Source organism: Trichechus manatus, unplaced genomic scaffold (genome assembly GCF_000243295.1).
Source record: "Trichechus manatus latirostris isolate Lorelei unplaced genomic scaffold, TriManLat1.0 scaffold00078, whole genome shotgun sequence".
Lineage (NCBI taxonomy): Eukaryota > Metazoa > Chordata > Mammalia > Sirenia > Trichechidae > Trichechus > Trichechus manatus.
In genome coordinates, this window is record NW_004444014.1 from 2,972,648 (window position 1) to 2,996,970 (window position 24,323).

General features: G+C 39.3%; 1 non-coding gene across 1 annotated transcript; it reads left to right on the plus strand.

The window, feature by feature from the left end:
- The first annotated feature begins 9,651 nt into the window (after positions 1–9,651).
- Positions 9,652–9,758, plus strand: LOC111821354 (U6 spliceosomal RNA). The gene has a single exon (XR_002824787.1). It is a non-coding gene; the product is annotated as a U6 spliceosomal RNA (small nuclear RNA).
- Positions 9,759–24,323: the final 14,565 nt, after the last annotated feature.

Here is a 24,323-nt window from a genome sequence, read left to right on the forward strand (position 1 = left end):
CTTTGAGTATCTATAGTATTTTATGATTTTCAAAGCATTTTCACTTCTTTGATTTATTTTTTGGTTTTCTACCAACTTCTGTGGGGGGGAGGAAGGCAGCCCAGAGATTATTTACCCCATCTTAGAAATACAGAAACTGAGATTAACCCTAATTACTAATACAGACACTGGGGCAGCCAGCTATGGTGGAAAAAAAAACACCAAACTAATACTCAGACAACTTGAGTCCCTACTAAGGGATTGCCATAGCCTGGTGCCATGTGATCTGATGAAACAAACATGACCCTAAGGGGACCTCAGTTCTCTTACCTTTTAATATGGGGATCAGGTTTCCACCACAACTTCTTTCAGATTGAAGATCTGTGCTCTGTATTAGTAGTTGTGATAAACTGCTTCGTAAGCGGCTCCCAATGATCCTCACCTCCTATTACTTACATTTTTCTATAATCCCCTCCCCTTGCACATGGGCAAGACATAGTCACTTGCTTCTAACAGATAGAATATGGCAAATATGATGGGATGTCATTTCTGAGATAAGGTCATAAGACTGTCTCTTCCTTCTTGCTTGTCCTCTCTCTTGGACTTTTTTTCACATACTTGCCCTGATGAAGCAAGCTGGAGAGGTCCGCATGGTAAAGAGCTGAGGACAGCTTTTGGCCAACAGCCAGTGAGAAACTGAGGCCCTCAGTGCAACAACTGGCAAGGAACTGAATTGTGCCAAGAACCACATGAGTGAACTTGGAAGCAGAGCCTTCCCCAGTTGGGCCTTAAGACGACAGCAGCTCTGGCCAAAACTTTCATTGCAGCTTTGTGAGGGGTCCTACCCAGACTCTTGGCCTCTAACTAAGTCCCTCCTGGATTCCTGACCTACATAGAAATAGAGATAATTAATGTTTTTTTAAGCCAATAAGTGTTGGGGCAATGTGTTACCTAGTGTCTTAGTTATCTACTGCTACTATAACAAAACTACCACAAGTGGATGGCTTTAACAAACAGAAGTTAATTCTCTCACAGTCTAGTAGGCTACAATTCTGAATTCAGGCTGCCACCTCTAGGGGAAGGCTTTCTCTCTCTGTTGTTTGTCTAGGAGGTTCTCAGCACAGGGACATCAGGTGCCAAGTATACGCTCTGCTCCCAGCGCTTCTTTGTTGGTGGTATGAGGTCCCTTTCTTCTCTGCTCGCTTCTCTCTTTTGTATCACAAAAGAGATTGACTCAAGACACAACCTAATCCTGTAGATTGTGTCCTGCTTCATTAACATAACTGGCTATAATCTGCCTCATTAATATCATAGAGGTTAGGATTAACAACACACAAGTAATTACATTGGCTCAGAAAATGGAAGACAACCACACAATACTGGGAATCATGGACTAGCCAAGTTGACACACATTTTTGGGGGACACAATTAAGTTCATAACACCTAGTAATAGGAAACTAGGGAGCCCTCTTGGCACAAATTGTTAAGTGCTCAACTACTAACTGAAGGGTTAGCCTTTCGAACCTACTAGCTGCTCTGTGGGAGAAAGATGTGGCAGTCTGCTTCTGTAAAGATTTATAGCCTTGGAAACTCTATGGGGCAGCTCTACTCTGTCCTATAGGGTCACTATGATTTGGAATCGACTTGGCAGCGATGGGTTTTTTGGAATAGAAAACTAAGGTCAAATATTGAGTAAGTGGTAGAGCCAGAACTTGTCACAGAATTTGTTTCCTCTGATTTTTAATTTGGCTTAGCATTTCCTAAAATATTCATAGAATATTAGTCAAATAAAATGCTCTGTAGGAGAGGGTTCTATGGTGAAAATGCATTGGTGATATGCTTCATGGCCTATCTTTTTCTTGGGAATTCTCAATGTATATTGTATATTAAAGACTCAGTGATCAAGAAACTTATTTAATTTTATTAAACCGAGCATTTCCCAAACTTGTTTGACCACAGAATACTGTTAACATGAAGCATCTATTAATATTCTACGGAAGTAGTAAATCACAGAACACACTCAACATACTTTAGTAAACATTTACCTAGCTATTTTACTAACTTTTGAGCATCTTTCTAAGATCTGTCTCTACTGCTAAGAATTGGAGAAGAATAGAAGAGTTTGATGGGGTGTGTATGAAGTTAAGAGCATACCACTGGTGGTGTGAATATCAGTATTCCTTAATTCCCTTCTCTATACCTTCCTAGGCGCTCTGGTGGTGCAGTGGTTAAGATACTTGGCTGCTAAACAAAAGGTTAGCAGTTCAAATCCACCAGTTGCTCCTTGGAAACCCTATGGAGCAGTTCTACTCTGTCCTATAGGGTCGCTATGAGTCACAATCGACTCAATGGCAACAGGTTTGGTTTATACCTTTTGTAGTTTCCAAATTTTCCATAATGGGTATATATTGCTTTTAAGATATGAAAGATGTTATACTTTGAGAGAGGCTTACTAATCCTCAGGCCAGAGGGATGAGGGAAAAGTGAGAAATGCAGTTGCTTCCCTGCCCAAGCATATAGCCCAGCTCTTTTATGAGATTCTGAACTATGGGGAAAGTGGTTATTGTAAAGGCTGGGTGGCAAAGAATTCAAAGAGCAAGTGACCAAGGGTCTCTTTCTGGGGTTGAGGGGAACGGGTTAGAGGAGCTACTGCAATGATCAATGGGAATAGGGTCTGGGCCATTGCTGAGCAAGAGTTAGGATCTTGGTCGGCAGCCAAGTTGTGAACTTAGGATCTTTTGTCTCAAGGGCTCTCTGTCTTCCCATTCAGATTCACTCCCTTCCTCTCAGCCATCCACCCTTCCTGGACCACTTTGTATCCCTCATCCCATCCTGTGTTTTTTATTATTTTAAATTTTTTTGGATCAAGGATCTCGTCGGGAATGTGATGACAGCTGAGGCCCTTTCTCTAGAAAAGTGCAGCTGCATGAGTTTAAACTTCTCCTGTCACTCCCCAGAGAGACAAGAATGAGGAGTCCCTTGTTAAAACTGAAGCTTTGCAGGAATTTCCAGGGCCCACAGGTCCCTGGAAGTCCATCACCAGCTCATTAAAGGTCCATGAATCATTGAGTTAAAAATTTCTGCTATAGAGCACTGCTTTCAGCTGAGAGTTTGCCTAGCACACGGCCTGCTGAAGGTGTGGACCAAAAATAGCTCCAGATCATACCTTAGGCCCTCTGAAATTTTGCACTTTAGTAGAGAAATTGTGGATTTCAATACTAATTGGGATGAGTCTTGAGTCATGGGATTACCGGTTATGAGGCATATGGTCGAAGGAAGAAGTCTTAAGTGAAGGGACACATTTGGCACCTCCCATATCACAGCATTGAATCTCTCTGCTGATAAGGCTGGTCAGCTCTTAGAATCTTCAGCTTCTTAACTGGAGAGATAATATGTTTCTAAACCCATGGCAATAAACCCTTAGTCAGACTTAACTTGTGTGGCATCAAGCTTGAATTAAGTGGCCCTTCATCTGAAGCATGGACATCTTTGGTTAGCAAGTAGAGTTTTCATTACAACTGAGATTGACTGAAGTCAACATTAAGAGTGGAATTTCTTAGCTGTTACAAATAACAATTTTCCAGCTTATGCAAGATTCTTCTACTGAGTAGCGATTACATACTTATTTTTTTTAAAGCATACATTCCTCATCGTGTTCAAGGAGTACAAGTTAAAGTTCATGGGACTGTTTCTCCAAAATATCTTCTATCCCACCAGGTTAAAAAAAAAAAAAAAAAAAAAAAACCATTGCTGTCGAGTCTATTCCGACTCATAGCAACCTTATAGGACAGATAGAACTGCTCCATAGAGTTTCCAAGGAGCTCCTGGCAGATTTGAACTGCTGAACCTTTTGGTTAGCAGCCATCGCTCTTAATGACTACGCCATGAGGGAAAATAATGTCATCTTAGGACTCTGAGATTTCTGGAAAGAATCATGGAGTAGGCTTATAGTCCAGGGTGTTTGTAGATCTGAAGAGTCAGAAGAGGAAATCTAAAATGAGATGCTAGGCTTAGAGCTTTATTCTTCCTGAGCTTCATGATTGGTCCTGGCCAGAGAGGAAACTTCAGGCCATGGTGTTATTTTTATTATATTCATATGGGGTAAATTCTTTTCAAAGACGGGTGCAACAATTTTTCCCATGCTCCTTTGCAGCAAAGACTTTGCCACTTTTCCCATTAGGAAGTAGAGCATATGTTCCCTCCCCCTTGAACCTGGGCGGACCTTGTGATTTGCATTGAACAATAGAATTTAGCAAAAGTGATGCTATGTGACTGTCATGGATTGAATTATCTCCCCTCAAAAATGTGTGTACCAGTTTGGCCGGGCCATGATTCCTGGTATTGTTTGGTTTTCCTATATGTTGTAAATCCTGCCTCTATGATGTTAATGAGGGAGGATGAGCGGCAGTTGGCAGTTGTGTTAGTAAGGCAGAACTCAGTCTATAAGATTGGATTGTATCCTGAGGCAGTGTCTTGAGATATAAAAGACAGAAGTGAGCAGTGAGACAGGGGGACCTCATACCATCAAGAAAGCAGTGCCGGGAGCAGAGCGGGTCCTTTGGACAGGGGTCCCTGCACCGAGAAGCTCCTAGTCTGGAGGAACACCGCAGAGAAGAAGGCCGATAGAGAGAAAAAGCCTTCCCCTGGAACTGATGCCCTGAATTTGGACTTTTAGCCTACTTTAACTGTGAGGAAATAAACTTCTCTTCTTTAAACCATCCACTTGTGGTCTTTCTGTTATAGCAGCACTAGATGACTAAGACAGTGCCTTCTGAGGTAAGGCCCAAAGATACCTCACACTTCCACTTTCACTCTCTTGGAACCCTGAGACCTCCATATTCTGAAAAAGTTCAGTCTAGCCTTCTGGAGGATGAGAGATCTTGTGAAAGAGGCACAGTGGATGACAATCAGCTTCAACTGACAGAGAAGTCATCTGATACCTGCAGCCCTATGACTGGTACGGAGTCTCTGGGTGGTGCAAATGGCTAGCACACTTGGCTGCTCAATGAAAGCCTGGTGGTTTGAGTCTAGCCAGAGGAACCTTGGAAGAAAGGTCTGGCAATCTACTTCTGAAAAATCAGCCATTGAAAACCCTATGTAGTGCAGTTCTACTCTGACACACATGGGGTCACCACGAGTCAGAACTGACTCAATGGCAACTGGTTATGACTGGTCCAGACAAGCAAAAATAAAACTACCCAGACTGCTAACCCATAGATTTGAGAGAAATACTAAATCTTTGTTAGTTTAAGCCTCTAGATTTTAGTGTGGTTTGTTACACAGCAATAAACAAATGAAACATCATACAGTACTTACGTAAGAATACAAGTGAGCATTTGTGTAATGTTTCATAGTTCATAAACCAAAAAAACAAACAGAAGTTGCCTCCTTCTAGGTCTCTGGCTCTTTGCCTTATACTATGTTGTCATACACCGTGTATCCTCTGTTGAGAACATTCATGGGGGGCAGGAGGGCTGGGAACAATTCAGTCCTGATAGTTCTTGGAATATACAACCGTGAGATGGGTAACTGTGGAGCAAGGAGCAAGGAAAACAGCTCTGCCATGAACATATGACATTGAGGAATCCAGTGTGGGCCCAGAAGCCTCTCTTTGGCTACCATGCCAGCAGGTCTCCCCTACAGCTTCTATGAACACCTCAATCCAGCCTCAGTGAGCCTTACCTCACCCCAACAGGGGTTCATTAATTGGTATGCAGCTCTGACATGTTTTTGTAATTGTTCATTTAAAAATAAATTAGGTAAAATATACCATAACTTACCACAATCCCAAATAAGCACAGAAGAACAGCACCATACTATGGAAACAGAAGTGGAGGCTTCAGTCTATGGGTTCCCAGGTAATGGCCATGCCAAGGAAAATAATTCCTTTTCCACGCCCACCTCAGTGCCTTAGATTAAGTCCTCATCATTTCCTGCTTGGATCGCTGTGACAGCTCCCCAACTGGTATTCCTGTTTTAACACAACTTTCTTCTCCCTTCCAACCACACTGTGCATCAGCTCCAATTCTATGCCCTAGAGCCATCAGGAACTTCTAGGCTTATGAATGTAAGCTCCATTGTAAGAGTCTTTGTTATCACTTAAAACACCTATTGGAAAATAGAAAAACTTACTTACCATTTGTTGGATTAATTATAAGAGCATCCATGGCATAGACACTGCCTAATCATCCAAATTCCAACTATTGCCATACCTCTTCTTCCAGTATACACTGCAGGTAAATTGAGCAACATCCACTTTCATGGGAGCATCGTGATTTCTTTTATCTGCATGCCTTTGCTTATAATTCTTCTTCTGTGTGAAAACCTCTCCTTTATTCTCTCTCTCTTCACTAATCTAACTCCTACCCATATTCCAATATGTAGCTGAAATGTCAACTTCATTGGGAAGCCTTCAGTGTACGCTTCATTTATTGGAAACAGAATCTAAACATAATAGAGATGAGTCACAGGTACTGAGACACAGTTGTTGTTATTGTTAGGTTGAGTTTGTTTCAACTCATAGTGAGCCTATGTACAAAAGAAGGAAACACTGCCCAGTCTTGCCCCATCCTCACAATTTTGCTATGTTTGAGGCCATGTTGCAGTCACTGCATCTATCCATCTCACTGAGTGTCTTTCTCTTTTTTGCTGACCCTCTACATTACCAAGCATGATGTCGTTCTCCAGGGACTGGTTCCTCCTGATAACATGTCCAAAGTATATGAGATGAAGTTTCACCGTCCTCACTTCCAAAGAGCATTCTGGTTGTACTTCTTCCAAGACAGATTTGTTCATTCTTCTGGCAGTCATTGGTATATCCAATATTCTTCGCCAACACTATATTTCAAATGCGTCAGTTCTTTTTTGGTCTTCCTTATTCATTTTCCAGCTTTCACATGGATATGAGGTGATTGAAAATACCATGGCTTGGGTCAAGCGTACCTTAGTCCTCAAAGTGACATCGCTGCTTTTCAACACTTAAAGAGGTCTTCGCAACAGGTTTGCCCAGTGCAATGCATCTTTTAATTTCTTAACTGCTGCTTCTATGGGCGTTGATTGTGGATTCAAGTAAAATGAAGTCCTTGACAACTTCAATCTTTTCTCCATTTAGCATGATGTTGCTTACTGGCCCAGTTGTGAGGATTTTTGTTTTCTTTATCTTGAGGCGTAATCCATACTGAAGGCTTTGATCTTCATCAGTAAGGGCTTCAAGTCCTCTTCACTTTCAGCAAGCAAGGTTGTTGTGTCATCTGCATATTGCAGGTTGTTAATGAGTCTTCCTCCAATCCTGATGCCATGATCTTCTTCATATAATCCAGTTTCTTGGATCATTTACTCAGCATACAGATTGAATAAGTATGGTGAAAGGAGATAACTCTGACACACGTTTCCTGATTTTAAACCATGAAGTATCCCCTTGTTCTGTTTGAATGACTGCCTCTTGGTCTATCTACGGGTTCCACATGAGCACAAGTAAGTGTTCTGGAATTCCCATTCTTCACAATGTTGTCCATAATTTGTTATGGTCCACACAGCTGAATGCCTTTGCATAGTCAATAAAACACAGTTAGATATCTTTCTGGTATTCTCTGCTTTCAGGAAAGGTCCATGTCACATCAGCAATGATATCCATTGCACGTCCTCTTCTGAATTTGGCTTGAATTTCTGGCAGTTCCCCGTCAATGTACTGCTGCAACTGTTTTTGAATGATCTTCAGCAAAATTTTACTTGTGTGTGGTATTAATAATATTGTTCAATAATTTCTGCATACTGTTGGATCATCTTTCTTTGGAATGGGCACATTCCAAAAAATTGGTTGGCCAGGTAGCTGTCTTCCAAATTTTCTTGGCATAGACAAGTGGGCACTTAAAGGATTGCATCCATTTGTTGAAACATCTTAATTGATATTCTGTCAATTCCTGGAGGCCTGTTTTTCACCAATGCCATTAGTGCAGCTTGGACTTCTTCCTCTTTTTTTTTTTTTTTACATTGTTGTGCTCTAAGTGAAAGTTTAAAATTCAAGTTAGTCCCTCATACAAAAATTTATACATACACATTGTTAGGTGACCCTAGCTGTTTTCCCTATAATGTGACAGCACACTCCTCCTTTCCACCCTGGATTTCACGTGTCCATTCAACCAGCTTCTGACCCTCTCTGCCTTCTCATCTCACCTCTGAACAGGAACTGCCCATTTAGTCTCATGTGTTGACTTGAGCTAAGAAGCACACTCTTCACAAGTATCATTTTATGTCCCATAGTGCAGTCTAATCTTTGTCTGATGAGTTGGCCTCAGGAATGGTTTTAGTTTTGGGCTAACAGAGAGTCCAGGGGTCATGTCTGCTGGGGTCCCTCCAGTCTCAATCAAACCATTAAGTCTGGTCTTTTTACTAGAATTTGAGTTTTGTACCCCACTTTTCTCCTGCTCCGTCAGGGATTCTCTATTGAGGACTTCTTCCTTTAATACCACTGATTCTCTATCATATGCTACCTCCTGAAATGGTTTGGTAAAGTGATTTCGTGTATTCTTTCCATCTTCTTTTGATTCTTCCTGCATCGTTCATTATTTTGCCCATAGAATCCTTCATTATTGCAACTCGAGACTTGAATTTTTTCTTTAGTTCTTTCAGCTTGAGAAATGCTGAGTGTGTTCTTCCCTTTTGGTTTTATAACTCCAGGTCTTTTCACATTTCATTATAATACTTTACTTTGTCTTCTGAGATACTAGAAGCAGAACTAAGCAGCAATTCTACAATGAGGAAGGCCGGTAAGTGTCACAGATGAATATGTTATCAGAAGTTCATAAAAAACAAATTTGAGATTAACTGGTTTACATTTTTCATTTATAAGTGATGACATTGAGGCTAGAAGTAAGAGGTGAGCTAGAAGATGGTGGGGGTGAGAGAAAGTGGGGTGTGAGGTTTAAATCAATTTTCCTAAGTTATTAATTTAATATATTTCAGTTAGTGGACAATGAGAAGTCAGTCTGTGTGTTCAGGATTTTCTTGGGTTGACATAGATGATGGACAAGGTGGACTAGAGGAGTACAGATCTCTTGGATATAAAGAACCAGTGTTCTTCATATCATCCTAGACTGGTTATTTGTGTGCATGTAAAGCTGAAAAAAAACTAATCATTAGTCTTTTCAAATAAAGAAGAACATATTTTCCATAAAAGCATTATTGGATCAACGAATTGAAGTTCATTAACCATTCAATTCCAGTAGACAAGCAGGAAATTCAGTTAAGCAATTGATATTTGCCACTGAATCAATGAGTTGGTTGGCTACACCGTCAAAACAGCCCAGTTGTGTGGGTGTTGTGCAGACAGACGTAGCCTGGCTTTCTCTGACGTGTAACCCGGCAAACAAACAAACCCAAGGGGAACATGTACACACAGGCTGCTTCCCTCCTGTTGCCCACAAACTGAAGCATATTAAACTAGTAACTTTGCTCTGTTTATGGACATGTTGGTTATAAGCAATGCAGACGTCACAATTGACAACCAGACAGGCAGAGAAACCAATTAACTAGTGGATCTAAATCATAAGAAATAGGACCCATTTTCTAAATGACCTGGATACATTTTTTGTATAAATTACGAAATTAATTAATAAATAAATCCCAAGTCTTTGTTGATTTTCAACTTTAATCATTCATCAAATTTTATTAAACGTGCTCATTTCGGCAGCACATATACTAAAATTGGAACGACACAGAGAAGATTAGCATGGCCCTTGCACAAGGATGACATGCAAATTTGTGAAGCGTTCCATATTTTTAGAAGAAGACCCTCAATGAGCTGGATTGACACAGAGGCTGCCACAATGGGCTCAAACATAGCAAGGATTGTGAGGCTGGTGCAGGAATGAACAGTGTTTCGTTTTGTTGTACATAGGGTTGATATGAGTTGGAACCGACTCAAATGGCACCTAACAACAACAATAACCACATTTAATTTGCAAAAGAACTTTACATTTTTTTTTGCTATTGTAATGTAACATCTACGTGCAAGAACTACTTATAATAATAAAGAATTTGAGAAGTCATGCTTTTAGATATAGTATCCTAAAATAGAGTATTATGACTTTGAGGTGTAGATTTCATAAACTCTCTATAGTAAGTAGGTCTATGTGAAGTTTTCTCAAAGACAGTTATAAAATAAACACCTGTTGTCTTTTGTTGAGGTGCAAAAAAAATTATTAAATAACCACTGTTTATGCATGAAATACGGAAAAACAAGATGACTAAATATTTTTCTTAGAACAAAAAAGAAAGAGAGAGTAGATATTTTCAAGTTGTTTCTTCTGAATGTTCCTTAAATCCAAAATCCCAGAAAGAAAAAAGAGGGAAAAAAGAGGAAGTGGACAAGCTTGTACGACCATGTATGTCATGGTTTGAATTATGTCCCCCCAAAAATGTGTGTATCAGTTTGGCTGGGCCATGATTGCCAGAATTGTGTGGTTGGCCTCCATTTTGTGACTGTAATTTTATGTTAAAGAGGATTAGGGTGGGATTGTAACTCCACCCTCACCCAGGTCATATCCCTGATCCAATGTAAAGGGAGTTTCCTTAAGGTGTGGCCTGCACCACCTTTTACCTTACACGAGATAAAAGGAAAGGGAAGCGAGCAGAGAATGGGGGACCTCTACCACCAAGAAAGCAGTGCCAGGAGCAGAGCGTGTCCTTTGGACCTGGGGTCCCTGCGCAGAGAAGCTCCTAGTCCAGGAGAACACCGAAGAGAAGGCCGACAGAGAGAAAAAGCCTTCCCCTGGAGCTGAAGCTCTGCATTTGGACTTTTAACCTACTTTAACTGTGAGGAAATAAATTTCTCTTTGTTAAAGCCATCCGCTTGTGGTGTTTCTGTTGTAGCAGCACTAGATGACTAAGACAATGTACTTTTATATTTAGAAGCTTTGGCCCTGAAAGCAGGTGACTAACATGGGTGTCATACACAGCTACAGATAGCTGCCTCCTCATCCAATGCCAGTGGCCAAATTAATAATAATTCCTTAAACTTACCTTAGTGCTTTTCACAATATTTCCCATATATCATTTGACCTAAATCTTCAACTTAACAAAGACATTCCCATATTAACCTTGAGAAAACCATTAAAGAATGAACCTACCTGGGAGAAGAACAATCAAACAAAAGCAGCTATGCACTAAGCTTTCCAACAGAATAGCTTTGAAGGGAGCAGCCTTTGTTTGAATGAATAAATCCCAACATATTCACAAAAATCATTCACATTGTCATTTCTCACATGACCTCAATCTTATCCCAGAGACTCATAATGGCTATGGGATGGGGTGGAGTGAGCAGAGAGGAGGGTGGGAGCAGAAACACAAAAAAGAAAATGCATAGTCCCTGGACTTTCATTTTAACTGAGGAGACATACATATGCAACTGACATAATTATATAACAGTAAGAGGTTGGCTATGACCTGGGGCTTAAATGAGCCACCTAAAGCCTGGGGGATTCTAAAAGAGCATATCTAGGGAAAATTTCATGGAGAAGGTAGTACTAATTGGATCTTGAAGAATGGGTTGAAATTAGACTGGTTAGGAAGTCAGGGAAAGGCATTAGGTAGCATCCACACTCACCCAATAGCCCTTGTAATGTTTACTCTGGGCAGTTTCCAGGACAGCATTGAGCTGTTTTGTTTTTTCCTTCCCTCCATGACCCTAAATGACACCCTTGTTCTCATTAGCACCAACGGAGCCAATTAGTCCAGTTATGAAGGACATAGAAGACCCTGTCTCTGCCCTCAAAGTATTTACCATATAATTAGTCAGAAAATGTGAGGGTAAGAGAAGGAAGGAAATGCTTCTAAGGTCAAAGTGATTTGAGGGGTTTAGGGAGACTGGCAATCTACAGGGATCAACATCATAGGTAATTACCCAATCCCCTCCTCTATTTGTCACAGCAGATGCAGGCCTGGCCCCAAGTCGTAAATCGCCTGAAAGATGCTTCCTATTGTCACTCTCTGTGGTTGGGTTCTTGCTCCTCCTTAGGGTTAAAAACAGCTGTTCAGTACTCCATCCATGATGTACAGCTGTAGTTAGTGTGGATAACTTTAAGTGAGAAAAATATCAGTCCAGTCTCAAAGACTGACTTGTTGAGGAGAAAGAACATGGATGGGCAGGATATCTGGAGGCCTGAATTTTTCAAGACCTAGTTGTGTGATTTTAGGCAAGGCTCTTGAACTTGGCACTTATCTGTTCACAATGGGGATAGTAATTTCTGGGGGGTTATTATATGGGGGAAAATGTGGTCATAGATGAGAAAGCATGTTGGAACATATAAAACACTATATATGCTTCAGGAAAATTTTAGCTCAATTGGGCAAAGCATGGAAAAACTAGAAGCATTGATTTTCTTCCTTGGCCATGCACTTAAGTAAGAAGAATGGGTTGGGGGTGGGTAGATAAGAACTGATGCATTCAAACTGTGGTGTTGGCAAAGAATATTAAATATACTGTGGACTGGTAAAAGAACAAAAAAATTAGTCTTAGAAGAAATACAAACAGAATGCTTCTTAGAAGTGAGGATGGCAAGACTCAGGCTTGTTTACTTAGGAGACATCATCAGGAAAGATCAATTGCTGGAAAAGGGCAGCCTTTTTGGTAAAGCAGAGGGTCAGCAAAAATGAAGGAAATCCTCAGTCTGATGGATTAACACATTTGCTACAACAGACAGTGAACTCAAACATACTAAAGATCTTGAAGACGGAGCAGGACCGGACAACATTTTGTTCTGTTATACACAAGATCGCCATGAGTTGGAGCCGTCTTGATGGAAACCAACAACAGCAAGATAAAAATAAAATATCAGGATTTTTTTTCTTCTATTCTTAACTACATATCTGAGATACTATAAAGAGTGATTCTATTTCCAACCAATGATTATTTCAATATTTTCCATTTGCACAGTGAACAAAGGTAACAGATTCTTATGAAGGAGGAAGTAATATGCATTTATAAGCTGAAGTAAGATTCTCCAAAAGCAACAGTGATGAGTATTTATTAAGCATTTACTAGGTGCTGAGATTTATGCTACAAACTGAAATACATTAAAAAATGTTAAAGAACAACAATGAACTACAATTTAGACTCTAAACTTGCAATCACTTTGCAAGTGATCTATTGCAAAACAATAGTAACAACAACAATAATCTTACAAACTCTGTGCAATGCCTCTAATTCTATTTGTGCTCTCTACTAAATTAGATGTACTAAATTTTTGCAACTTAAGTTTGCTAACCAAACTCTCCATGAATATTCAACTAGAGAATCAAAATACAATGATCTTCTTACTCTCAGTTGTGGCAAATTATTGTTTTTGGAAGACATATTGTATATTTACAAACAAAGATCATTTTGAAACAAATATGGTTAAATTAAGTTTGTTTAGAAGGAAAGAAATATTATTAGAATGGTAGTTCTCCAGAAAATTAACCCTAGGGTATATGCTAAGTGGATGGAGAATAAACTCCATTTTACTAGCTTCAGCTCTCACCTAAATATGGCAGCTCTCCATTTTACAGTATTATAAGATTAAAAGTTGCAAAGACTTTTAGCTTCTTATTCTGTACTCTCATATTCAAGTGTGAATCACTATATGCAAGTCTTTCAAATATCACTAATATTAGTTCTCCTTTTTGTATCTACTTTTTTCACTTTGGATACCATATAAGCTCTCTGAGCATCAAGTTCTCTGCCAATAACATCAAGATAATGATAAGCTTATTTGTTTATTTTTTGGCAAGAATTAACACAAGATTATGTATATAAAGTTTCTAGCCATTCCTGACACATCATAAGCATATGATAGCCACCCAAATATATTAGTTATTTCTTATTCTACCTTATGCAGAAATTATTGAAGCAGCCTCTTTCTGCCCTGCCCGAGTCTCTCATTGTCAGTACACGCAGGACCCTCCCACCAGATGAATATTTCCAAGCTAACACTTTGCTCTTGGAACTTGCCTGTTCAAAAAATTTTTTTTTATTGTTGCACAGGATGAGGACCAGCCAATGTTTTCGTGAGATCCTTCATAATAAGCCTCAGCATATTTAGCTGACTGTTATGGGTTGAATTGTGTCCTCCCCAAAATATGTGTTGGAATCCTAACCCCTGTATCTATATCTATAATCCCATTTGGGAATAAGATTTTCTTTGTTATGTTAATGAGGCCATATCAGTGTAGGGTGTGCCCTACACTTAATCACTTAAGAGTTGTAAGGATCAGCATAGATACAGAGACAAGTAAGCACAAATAAGAGGATGACAGATTGCCAAGGAACCAAGGCTGTAGAAGCTGAGGCAAGGATTTTTCCCCAGAGCCTATAGAGAGCCTTCTCCTATAGCTGGTGCCCTGAATTCAGACTTCTGGCTTCCGAAACTGTGGGAAAATAAATTTCTGTTCTTTAAAACCACCCAGCTGTGATACTTCTGTTACAACAGCACTAGGAGACTAAGATACCAACCTTACATTTTTTGAATCCTTCATAAAAACTTTTCAGCTAGCCCGTATACTCTGCTTCTGCAAGGAGTGGACTGCTGCTCTGCCACATTTGAAATAATTTAATGTGTCACACTTAGCCTTTAGCAAGGGGAGGGGTCTAAATAGACAATAAATACTTGGTGAATTGAATAGCTGACACATCAATGTAATTTTTTCACTAATTACTTTGAATTTGAATATTGCAATTTGAAATTAAATATATGTTTAAGCAACTTGCCAAGTCCTGTCAAGAACTGAAAATAAAGAAAGGAAGAAAAAGGATACAGTTTTATCCTTCCAGAGGATTCTAAGTCTACCTGGGAGATAAGCCTAAAACGACCGCAAACCAGTTGCTATTGAGTTGACTTTGACTTATGGCGACCCCATGTGTGTCAGAGTAAAATTGTACTCCATAGGGTTTTCAATGGTTGTTTTTTCAGAAATAGATGACCAGGCCATCTCTGGTGGACTCGAATCTCATTTATTACATATACGGTCACCACAAGCGAGAGCTGACTCCATGGCAACTATCCACAACTATATATACATATTTGATATGGTATTTGCTATAGCCAGAGAGAAATGACACAGAGATAGCTACGGGGCATATTATGGACAGGTTTGAATTTCACTGGAGAATGAGCATGTGTGTCAACATACAATAGAGAGCCAATCTGAATTATTGGAGATAGAAAAGGATGGAGTTGACAGATGGATTTCTACTTAAAGACCAACAAATGGATCAAGAGGCATTTATTACTATTATTCTAAAACATTCTAATAAAATGATGAAAATTTTAAGTTCTGAAGTTGAACAGACCAGGGTTTGAATGTTGCCCCTACCACTAAAGGCTGTAAGTAAGTAAGGGCAAGTTATTTTAACTTCTCTAAGCCTTAGTTTCCTCACCTATTATGTGGAGCACACACTAACACCTACTGCATAGACTGGTTACAGGACTAAGATAATACACATGGAGTACCTACCATAGAGCTCAGCATTTAGTAAGTATCCAATAAAAGATAACAATTCTTCTTATTTTTATATGAAACATCAATCTTTTAGGGCATCTGGTTTGATGCATAGATTAGAGAGAGGAGATGTTTGAGCCAAGATCAATTAGGAATACTTCTCAGGAATCCAGATATAGGGTTAAAGTGTTTATCTGGGGTGTGGATATTGAAAATGGAAGATAAATGATGAAATTCAGAGATAGTGTGAAGCCAGAAACAACTGGTTTCTATGCCAAGATTTAAATTAAAATTTGAAAACCTGATGATAATGCCATTGACTAAATTGGAAAATCTGAAGAATGTTCTTTAAACTATGAATTACTGTAAAAGTGTTAGTTATCATTATATCGCCTAGTAAATAATGATCTTCTGAAAGGAAGAGCCTGACTCTAGCATGCATTGCCCATTTCCACATAGGGGTATAAACTGAAAGATATTATCAAAATCTCATCTCATGCACTGCTCTGCTCTGAGGAACTGAAAAGCAAATGTCTCTCTCTTTGCAAAGTCTAGAGGCTATAGAGAAGGGTCACAATTCCTTGAAGCTACTGCATAAAACTCGTGATTAGATCTTTCAGGTCTAGCTCTTTCTTTTGGCCAGGTTTTACACTAATTAAACAGAATAAAGAATGGAGAAATTGTCTATGAATTCTGCCTTCAAATCTGATTTATTTCTGAAGTGGCCTTGTCATTAATAATAATAATAACAAAAAAAACTGAAGGATTTTTTTATGTGTTATTTGAGAACTTAAAAATTTTCTATTTCTATTTACCAGGGTAAGGAGTTGATTTGAGTAATGTGAATGTAGAAATATATGGGTATCTCTACTTTTTTCTCCTTTAAAAATCATGCAAAATCAGATTAAAGGGACAATTTATTAATGTGTTATTTGGATAAATTATCCCCTTCCATCTGTCAGGCTGATGGAAACTGTGCCACCTTTAACCCTCTTTAACTCGTGGCCAACAAGAACATTCTGATATTGTCATCAGCTGGAAGGGAGAAGAGTGTCAAGGAGAACATGCAGGCGTTTTTCATGGGTCAGGCCTTCGGGTGGTGGTGCTACAGATCATTCCCATTCCCACTCCTTTGGTTAGATCTCAGTCAAGTGACCGCATACAATAGAACAGACATTTGGAAAGGTTTGGGAATGGAATGGATTTTAGCTGTGTGTCCAGGGAGGAGAGGAAATAGAAAAGTGGTGAGTTGCCAACAGCCACAGCCACAGTCTTTTCTGCGTTTATCAGAAACAAAATATTCACTGATGCCCAGCAATTGCAAGGCTGCCTATGCAACCAGTCAGTCATGGAGCTGGGTCTAGGATCTTGGCAACCTGTCCTATTATTCTGCACTTTTTTAATGAGATATACATGCCAAGGATGACAAGACCTCTATGTCTCTTATGCCACCTTCCCCCAGCAAACAGGTGCTTAGATGATATTGTCAGTATAATTTGTCAGCAGTGCATGAGATAAGGTTCTGAGGGTTTCCTTCTCATCTCATAAAGTAACACCCTTTTTTCCTTTTCTGTTCCTTCCTATTTTTCCAGATTCTTATTATAATACTTAAGTCACATTTTGCAGAAGAATTGGTGAATGGAAATGCTTTCCCATGGGAGTATTGATCTTGAGTGACTGTTGATTTGTTACAGCTTGCAACACTTTTAATAGTTACCCAGATGTTTTTGTTGATTTAAGAAGAATAATCACATATCTGAGGTGACTTTAATTTTCAACTTAACATAAAACAAAGATAAAGCTGAACAACTTTTAAAATTATCCAGAGTCAACCTCATACTGCTCTATTGCTTAGAGGTTAATATTTTAAATCAGAGAACAAATATGCCAATGAACAATATTTATCAAATGTCAGCATGGAATCTACTCTCCACTTGTGGAGGGGTCAATACTTAACAAGTCTTCAAGGAATGACAGTCTCCTTGTGCACATAAGGCCAAGATATGATAGAAGCAGGGCTGTGCAAAAAGCTATGAACTAACTGAGTTTCTGTGTTGGTTGTGAGGTACTATGTAAACTTGAACAAGTTATGTGTTTTCTTTGGCTTCAGATTTTACATTTATAAAAATTTGGAGTTGGTAAAGATGCCTTTTAAAAATTTTACAAGTTCAGAGATACGAGAGAAATGCGTTCTATAGTATAATCAGACTTTGATGAAAAGAGGTCAATATAGTCTAGAATAGCCTAGAAAAATCTTTCAGGAGGTGCCAGGATTTAAGCAGGAACTTGGAGGCTAGGAAAATATAGCAAAGGTAAAGAACATTTATTTTAGAGCATAAAGTGCAGAACCAAGTTAATCTATTGTTCATACAAGTATTTATTGAGTATGTACTAGGTACAAGCACTGTGTTAGGTGCTAGGGGTATGAGAGTGAGCAAGATGAACTTGGCTCCTGCTTCATGGAGATTATAGGCCAGCAAATGAAGAGATATCAACAATTGTGAAGATGGTGCAGGACCAGGCAATGTTTTATTCTATTATACATAAGGTCACAGTGAGCCAAAGCCGACTCGACAGCAACTAAAAACAAACGAAGGAATGAAACCAGGGGCAGATTATCCAATAAGCAAGGTAAGCACGGTAAGCACTGTAGTGAAATTGTTCACTATAGATTAATAAGTAAGCATATGTAAGCCCAGGCTTACCTTGCTTACTGGGTCATCTTCCCCTGTCAGGGACTGCAAATTTAAAAAGAGGCTTTGATTCTGTAGGAAGGTGCTGGGGGGTTTGGAGAGAGACAGATGCCAGCCATGCCTAGAAGCAGAATCTTTGATATAGTGAAAAAACATGAAATTGTTCACTACAGATGATCTGGTAAGCAAGGTAAGCACCATGCTTGCCTTACCTGTTGGATAATCTGCCCCTGGATGAGACAATTATCTTCATATATACTTAACAGTGACCCATTTTGAAGCTTTAAACCAGGGCTTGGAATCAGTTTGTTCCAGTTCTAACTCCTGCGGAGAATTAACATTTCTACCCCAGATATACTGAATCAGAATCTACACTTTAGCGAGATCCCCAGGTGACCCCTACGTATAATAAATTTTGAGGACCACTGCTCTGCTAGTGGTTCTCAGAATTGGTCCCTAACCAGCAGCATTAGCATTGCCTGGGAACTTGTTAGAAATGCAAATTCTCTGCAGGGAGAGACTGGTTCAAAGCCTTGCTTTAAACACTGTTAATATGAGAGCAATAATAAACAGGGTTGGATATATAGAAGATGCTTAATGATGAAGGACTTGAATGCCAGATGGAGGAAAGGTTAGGGTCTTGTATTACAGTCTGCCATAGAAGATTTCTGAATTGAGGTGAGAAACGATACCAGGAATATTGGAGGAAAAGCAACACATGGGATGAATCTTTTCCTTGAATTTTTAATTAACATACTGACCTGTTCTGGAGCTTACATGTGCAGGGTTACTCAGAGATACATGCAGTAGCCTCCAATGACCATAAACCTCCCCTCATGTTCCCTCTTTACCCATCATCCCTTAACCACCAACCCATGACTGACAATTTACAACTTGGTCAGTATCAGCCCTGCTGTTTGCAATATACAGATATGGCCCAGTAGGCAACTGCAATTGGCTTACACAAGCAGATTGATCTAGTTCACTGAGTGGGACCACACGTGTTTCATGGCATAGATTAGAGAGTGATTCAGCATTCATAAGAATGTAGCAACAAAAGGTTAGTGGAACAGTCCTAAGAGTGGAGCCATATTGGGAGCAATTGCAGAAGGAAATGGTCTGGATTTATTAACTACATTAAAGATAATGTAAGTCCCATGGATACCAGGAGTGTCATGGAGACCCAGCTAATAGGTTTTTTATTGGATTATTGTCAGGCGGCTGCACCTGCTTTGAAAGAGGGACTGTTTGCTTAGTTTCCTGGCAGAGGCTACAAGCTGCAAAGCTGAGAGCAATCACTTAGGTTGGAAACGGAACTGATTGTTTTTTAGAAATTTTGCAAGGACTGCAGGGCTGATCTCCCAAGTGTGGCACTATATGAGAAACTTAAAATTCCAGAAAATAGAAAATGCAGTTTAGGAGCTTCCATTACGTTTGGATTCGTTAATATTCACTAGAAGAAGACTGTCTGGATAAGACTCTGCAACACTAAATTTAATCAACTAAATTTTGAGTGCACATAATTCCTCTTCATGTCCCTTCTTCCAATCAACCCATATAATTTTGATGGTTTTTATTTTTCTCTAACTGAAATTGGTCACTCTTTTCATGTTTGTAGATAGTCAAGGTGCAGTGTAGATATCAGTCATTCTTAGAATTTGAGGATTAATATAGACAGAGGGTCTGTACTATTGAATTGGAAGTCTGGAGATTGTTCAGTATTTCTAGCTTTGGTCTGACATTATGTGACTTTGGCACAGTCATTTGCCTTCTCTCTCATATTCCTCTTTTGAAATATGAGAGTGCTAGACTGGATGTCATACAAAGTTCTGGAACATTAAATTAGAAAAATAACTTAGTTCTGCTTTTCAATTTTAGAAATGTAGAAACTCAGTCCACAGTAGGACATATATATAATTATGGCTCAAATCGAGATTTCTTTCCCCTATGCCCAGCATTCTTTCTGCCAGACCATACTATGTTTATTCCTTTCAACCTGAACATTCTATATAATGATATTCCCTTGATTCCATTAGGATTTCTTCTCTTGGATTATAAATTTGGGGCTGGATATACATATTTACCTCATTTGTAAAATGAGCTGATAATTTAAGTACCTCATTCTTTTTCTTCTTCACTACTTGACAAAAGTATTATTACAATCCATTGTTTAACTAAATGGAAAAATGAATGAATGAGTAAATAAGTCTATGTCAAGCCAGAGTACAACAGAGATTGGCAGCTCCAGATCATTACAATTTAATAAACACCTATATAGTCATGCCCCACATGTGTCAGTTTGGCATACTGTAGAGGCTTTCGTGTAGCTATGTCACTGGTATTTCAAATACCAGCAGGGTCACCCATGGTGGACAGGTTTCAGCTGAGCTTCCAGACTTAGACAGACTAGGAAGAAGGACCTGGTGGTCTACTACTGGAAAAAAAAATTACCAGTGAAAACCTTATGAATAGCAGTGGAACATTGTCTGGTATAGTGCCAGAAGATGAGCCCCTCAGGTTGGAAGGCACTCAAAATATGACTGGGGAAGAGCTGCCTCCTCAAAGTAGAGTGGACCTCAATGACGTGGATGGACCTAAGCTTTTGGGACCTCCATTTGCTGATGTGACATGACTGAAAATGAGAAGAAACAACTGCAAACATCCATTAATAATAGGAACGTGGAATGTGTGAAGTATGAATCTAGGAAAATTGGAAATCATCAAGAATGAAATGGAATGCATAAACATCAATATCCTAGGCATTAGTGGGCTGAAATGGACTGGTATTGGCCATTTTGAATCGGATAATCATATGGTCTACTATGCCGAGAATGACGTTGGACTCATTGTCAAAAACAACCTTTCAATGCCTATCCTGAAGTACAACACTGTCAGTAATAGGATAATATCCATATGCCTACAAGGAATACCAGTTAATATGACTATTATTCAAATTTATGTACCAACCACTAAGGTGAAAGATGAAGAATTTGAAGATGACTATTGTTCAAATTTATGCACCAAACACTAAGGTGAAAGATGAAGAATTTGAAGATTTTTACCAACTTCTGCAGTATGAAATTGATCAAAAATGCAATCCAGATGAATTAATAATTACTGGTGATTGGAATGCAAAAGTTAGAAACAAAAAAGAAGGATAGGTAGTTGGAAAATATGGCCTTGGTGATACAAACGATGCCAGAGAGTACATGATAGAATTTTGCAAGACCAACGGCTTCTTCATTGCAAATATCTTTTTTCACCAACATAAACGGTGATTATACACGTGGACCTCACCAGATGGAATACACAGGAATCAAATCCACTACATCTGTGGAAAGAGATGATGGAAAAGCTCAATATTGTCAGTCAGAACAAGGCCAGGGGCAGACTGCAGAACAGACTATCAATTGCTCACATGCAAGTTCAAGTTGAAGCTGAAGAAAATTTGAACAAGTCTATGACAGCCAAAGTATGACCTTCAGTATATCCTACCAGAATTTAGAGACCATCTCAAGAATAGATTTGACACGTTGAACACTTTGGTCTTAATGACCGAACACCAGAGAGTTGTGAGGACATCAAACATGAAGAAATCAAGAGGTCACTTAGAAGACAGGAAAGAAAGAAAAGACCAAAATGGATGTCAGAAGAGACTCTAAAACTTGCTCTTAAGTGTTGAGTAGCTAAAGTGAAAGGAAGAAATGAAAAAGTAAAAGAGCTGGACAGAAGATTTCAAAGGGCAGCTCGAGAAGACAAAGTGAAGTATTATAATGACATGTGCAAAGACTTGGAGTTAGAAAACCAAAAGAGAAGAACACACTCAGCGTTTCTCAGGCTGAAAACTCTGAAGAAGAAATTCAAGGCTCGAGTTACAATGTTGAAGGATTCTACTGGGAAAATACTGAATGATGCAGGAAGCATCAAAAGAAGATGGAAGAGTTACTGTACCGAAAAGAACTGGTCGATGTTCAGTCATTTCAGGAGGTAGCATATGATCAAGAACTGATGGTACTGAAGGAAGAAGTCCAAGCTTCACTGAAGGCATTGGTGGAAAACAAGGCTCTAGGAATTGACAGAATACTAATTGAGATGTTTCAACAAATGGATGCAGCACTGCAAGTGCTCATTCATCTATGCCAAGAAATTTGTAAAACAGCTTCCTGGCCAACCAACTAGAAGAGATCAATATTTGTGCCTGTTCCAAAGAAAGGTGATCCAACAGAATGCAGAAATTATCCAACAATATCATTAATATCACACACAAGTAAAATATTGCTAAAGGTCATTCAAAAGTGGTTGCCATAGTACATTGACAGGGAAATGCGAGAAATTCAAGCCAGACTCAGAAGAATTTGTGGAAAGAGGGATACCATTACTGATGTCAGATGGATCCTGGCTGAAAGCAGAGAATACCAGAAAGATGTTTACCTGTGTTTCATTAACTATGCAGAAGCATTCGACTGTGTGGATCATAACAAATTATTGATAACATTGTGAAGAATGGGAATTCCAGAACACTTAATTTTGCTCATAAGGAACCTTTACATAAACCCAGAGGCAGTTGTTTGAACAGAACAAGGAGATAGTGCATGGTTTAAAAGGAAAGGTGTGCGTCAGGGTTGTATCCTTTCACCTTACTTATTCAATCTGTATACTGAGCAAATAATCCAAGAAGCTGGACTATATGAAGAAGAACGGGGCATCAGGAATGAAGGAAGACTCATTAACAACCTGCAATATGCAGATGACACAACCTTGCTTGCTGAAAGTGAAGAGGACTTGAAGCCCTTACTGAAGAATATCAAAGACTACAGCCTTCAGTATGCATTACATCTCAACATAGAGAAAACAAAAATCTTCACAACTGGATCAATAAGCAACTTTATGATAAATGAAGAAAAGATGGAAGTTGTCAAAGATTTCATCTTACTTGGATCTACAAACAATGCCCATGGAAGCAGCAGTCAAAAACTCAAACAAGGGATTACATTAAGCAAATCTGTTGCAAAAGACCTCATTAAAGTGTTAAAAAACAAACATGTCACTTTAAGGACTAAGGTGCACCTGACCCAAGCCATGGTATTTTCAATCATCTCATATGTATGGGAAAGCTGGACAATAAATAAGGAAGATGGAAGAATTGATGCCTTTGAATTATGGTGTTGGCAAAGAATATTGAATATACCATGGACTGCCAGAAGAATGAAAAAATCTGTCTTGGAAGTAGTATAGCCAGAATGCTCCTTAGAAGCAAGGATAGCCAGACTTCATCTCACATACTTTGGACATGTTATCAGCAGGGACCAGTCCCTGAAATAGGACTTCATGCTTGGTAAAGTAGAGGGTAGCGAAAAAGAGGAAAATCCTCAATGAGATGGATTGACATAGTGGCTGCAACAACAGGCTCAAACTTAACAACGATTATAGGCATGGTGCAGGATTAGGCAGTGTTTCATTCTGTTGTACATAGAGTCACTGTGAGTCAGAACTGATTCCACAGCACTCAACAACAACCTAACAACCTATAGTCATGAGAAACAGGGACTGATTGCTTTTAAAAACCATTCTGATGATTAGTCACAAAACTGCGACCCTAGCCTGGAAGAGTCTAATTTTGAATGTGAGGTGCTGATACAGCTACAGTTATGGTACCATGGGTTACCATTTAGCAGTACGTGGTGTTTTAGATTTCACCTTCCTACGGGCTCTCTTTGCTCTTGGAGAAGGCTCCAGGGGACCTGTGTATGACAGGTTTTCACCCTTACAATTGTTATTCTGTGGAATGTTCTATTGTTCCAACAGGCAATTTTATCTAACTGCTCTTTGATAACTTCCTGAGGAATTTAGAATGATGGAGCTTTTGAACCAGAAAGCACATCACAGCTCCCTTGCAATACAGGTGAGAAAACTGATTCCAGGTAGGCTCCTACTAGTGGCAAAGCCAAGTCCAGTATCAGGTGTTCTGAGTCCGGGTCCAGTGCTGCTTCTGCTATACCACTTGCTTTCCTACTTTTCTCCAAATGTAAGTACCCTTCTCCTCATGACCATCTGTAGGGTAATCAACTTATTCTGGTTTACCTGGGAGTTTCCTGGTTTTAGAACTCAAAGTTTCATGCTCCAGGATCCCCCTCAGTCCAGCACAATCTGGATAGTTGGTCACCCTATAATGGGCGT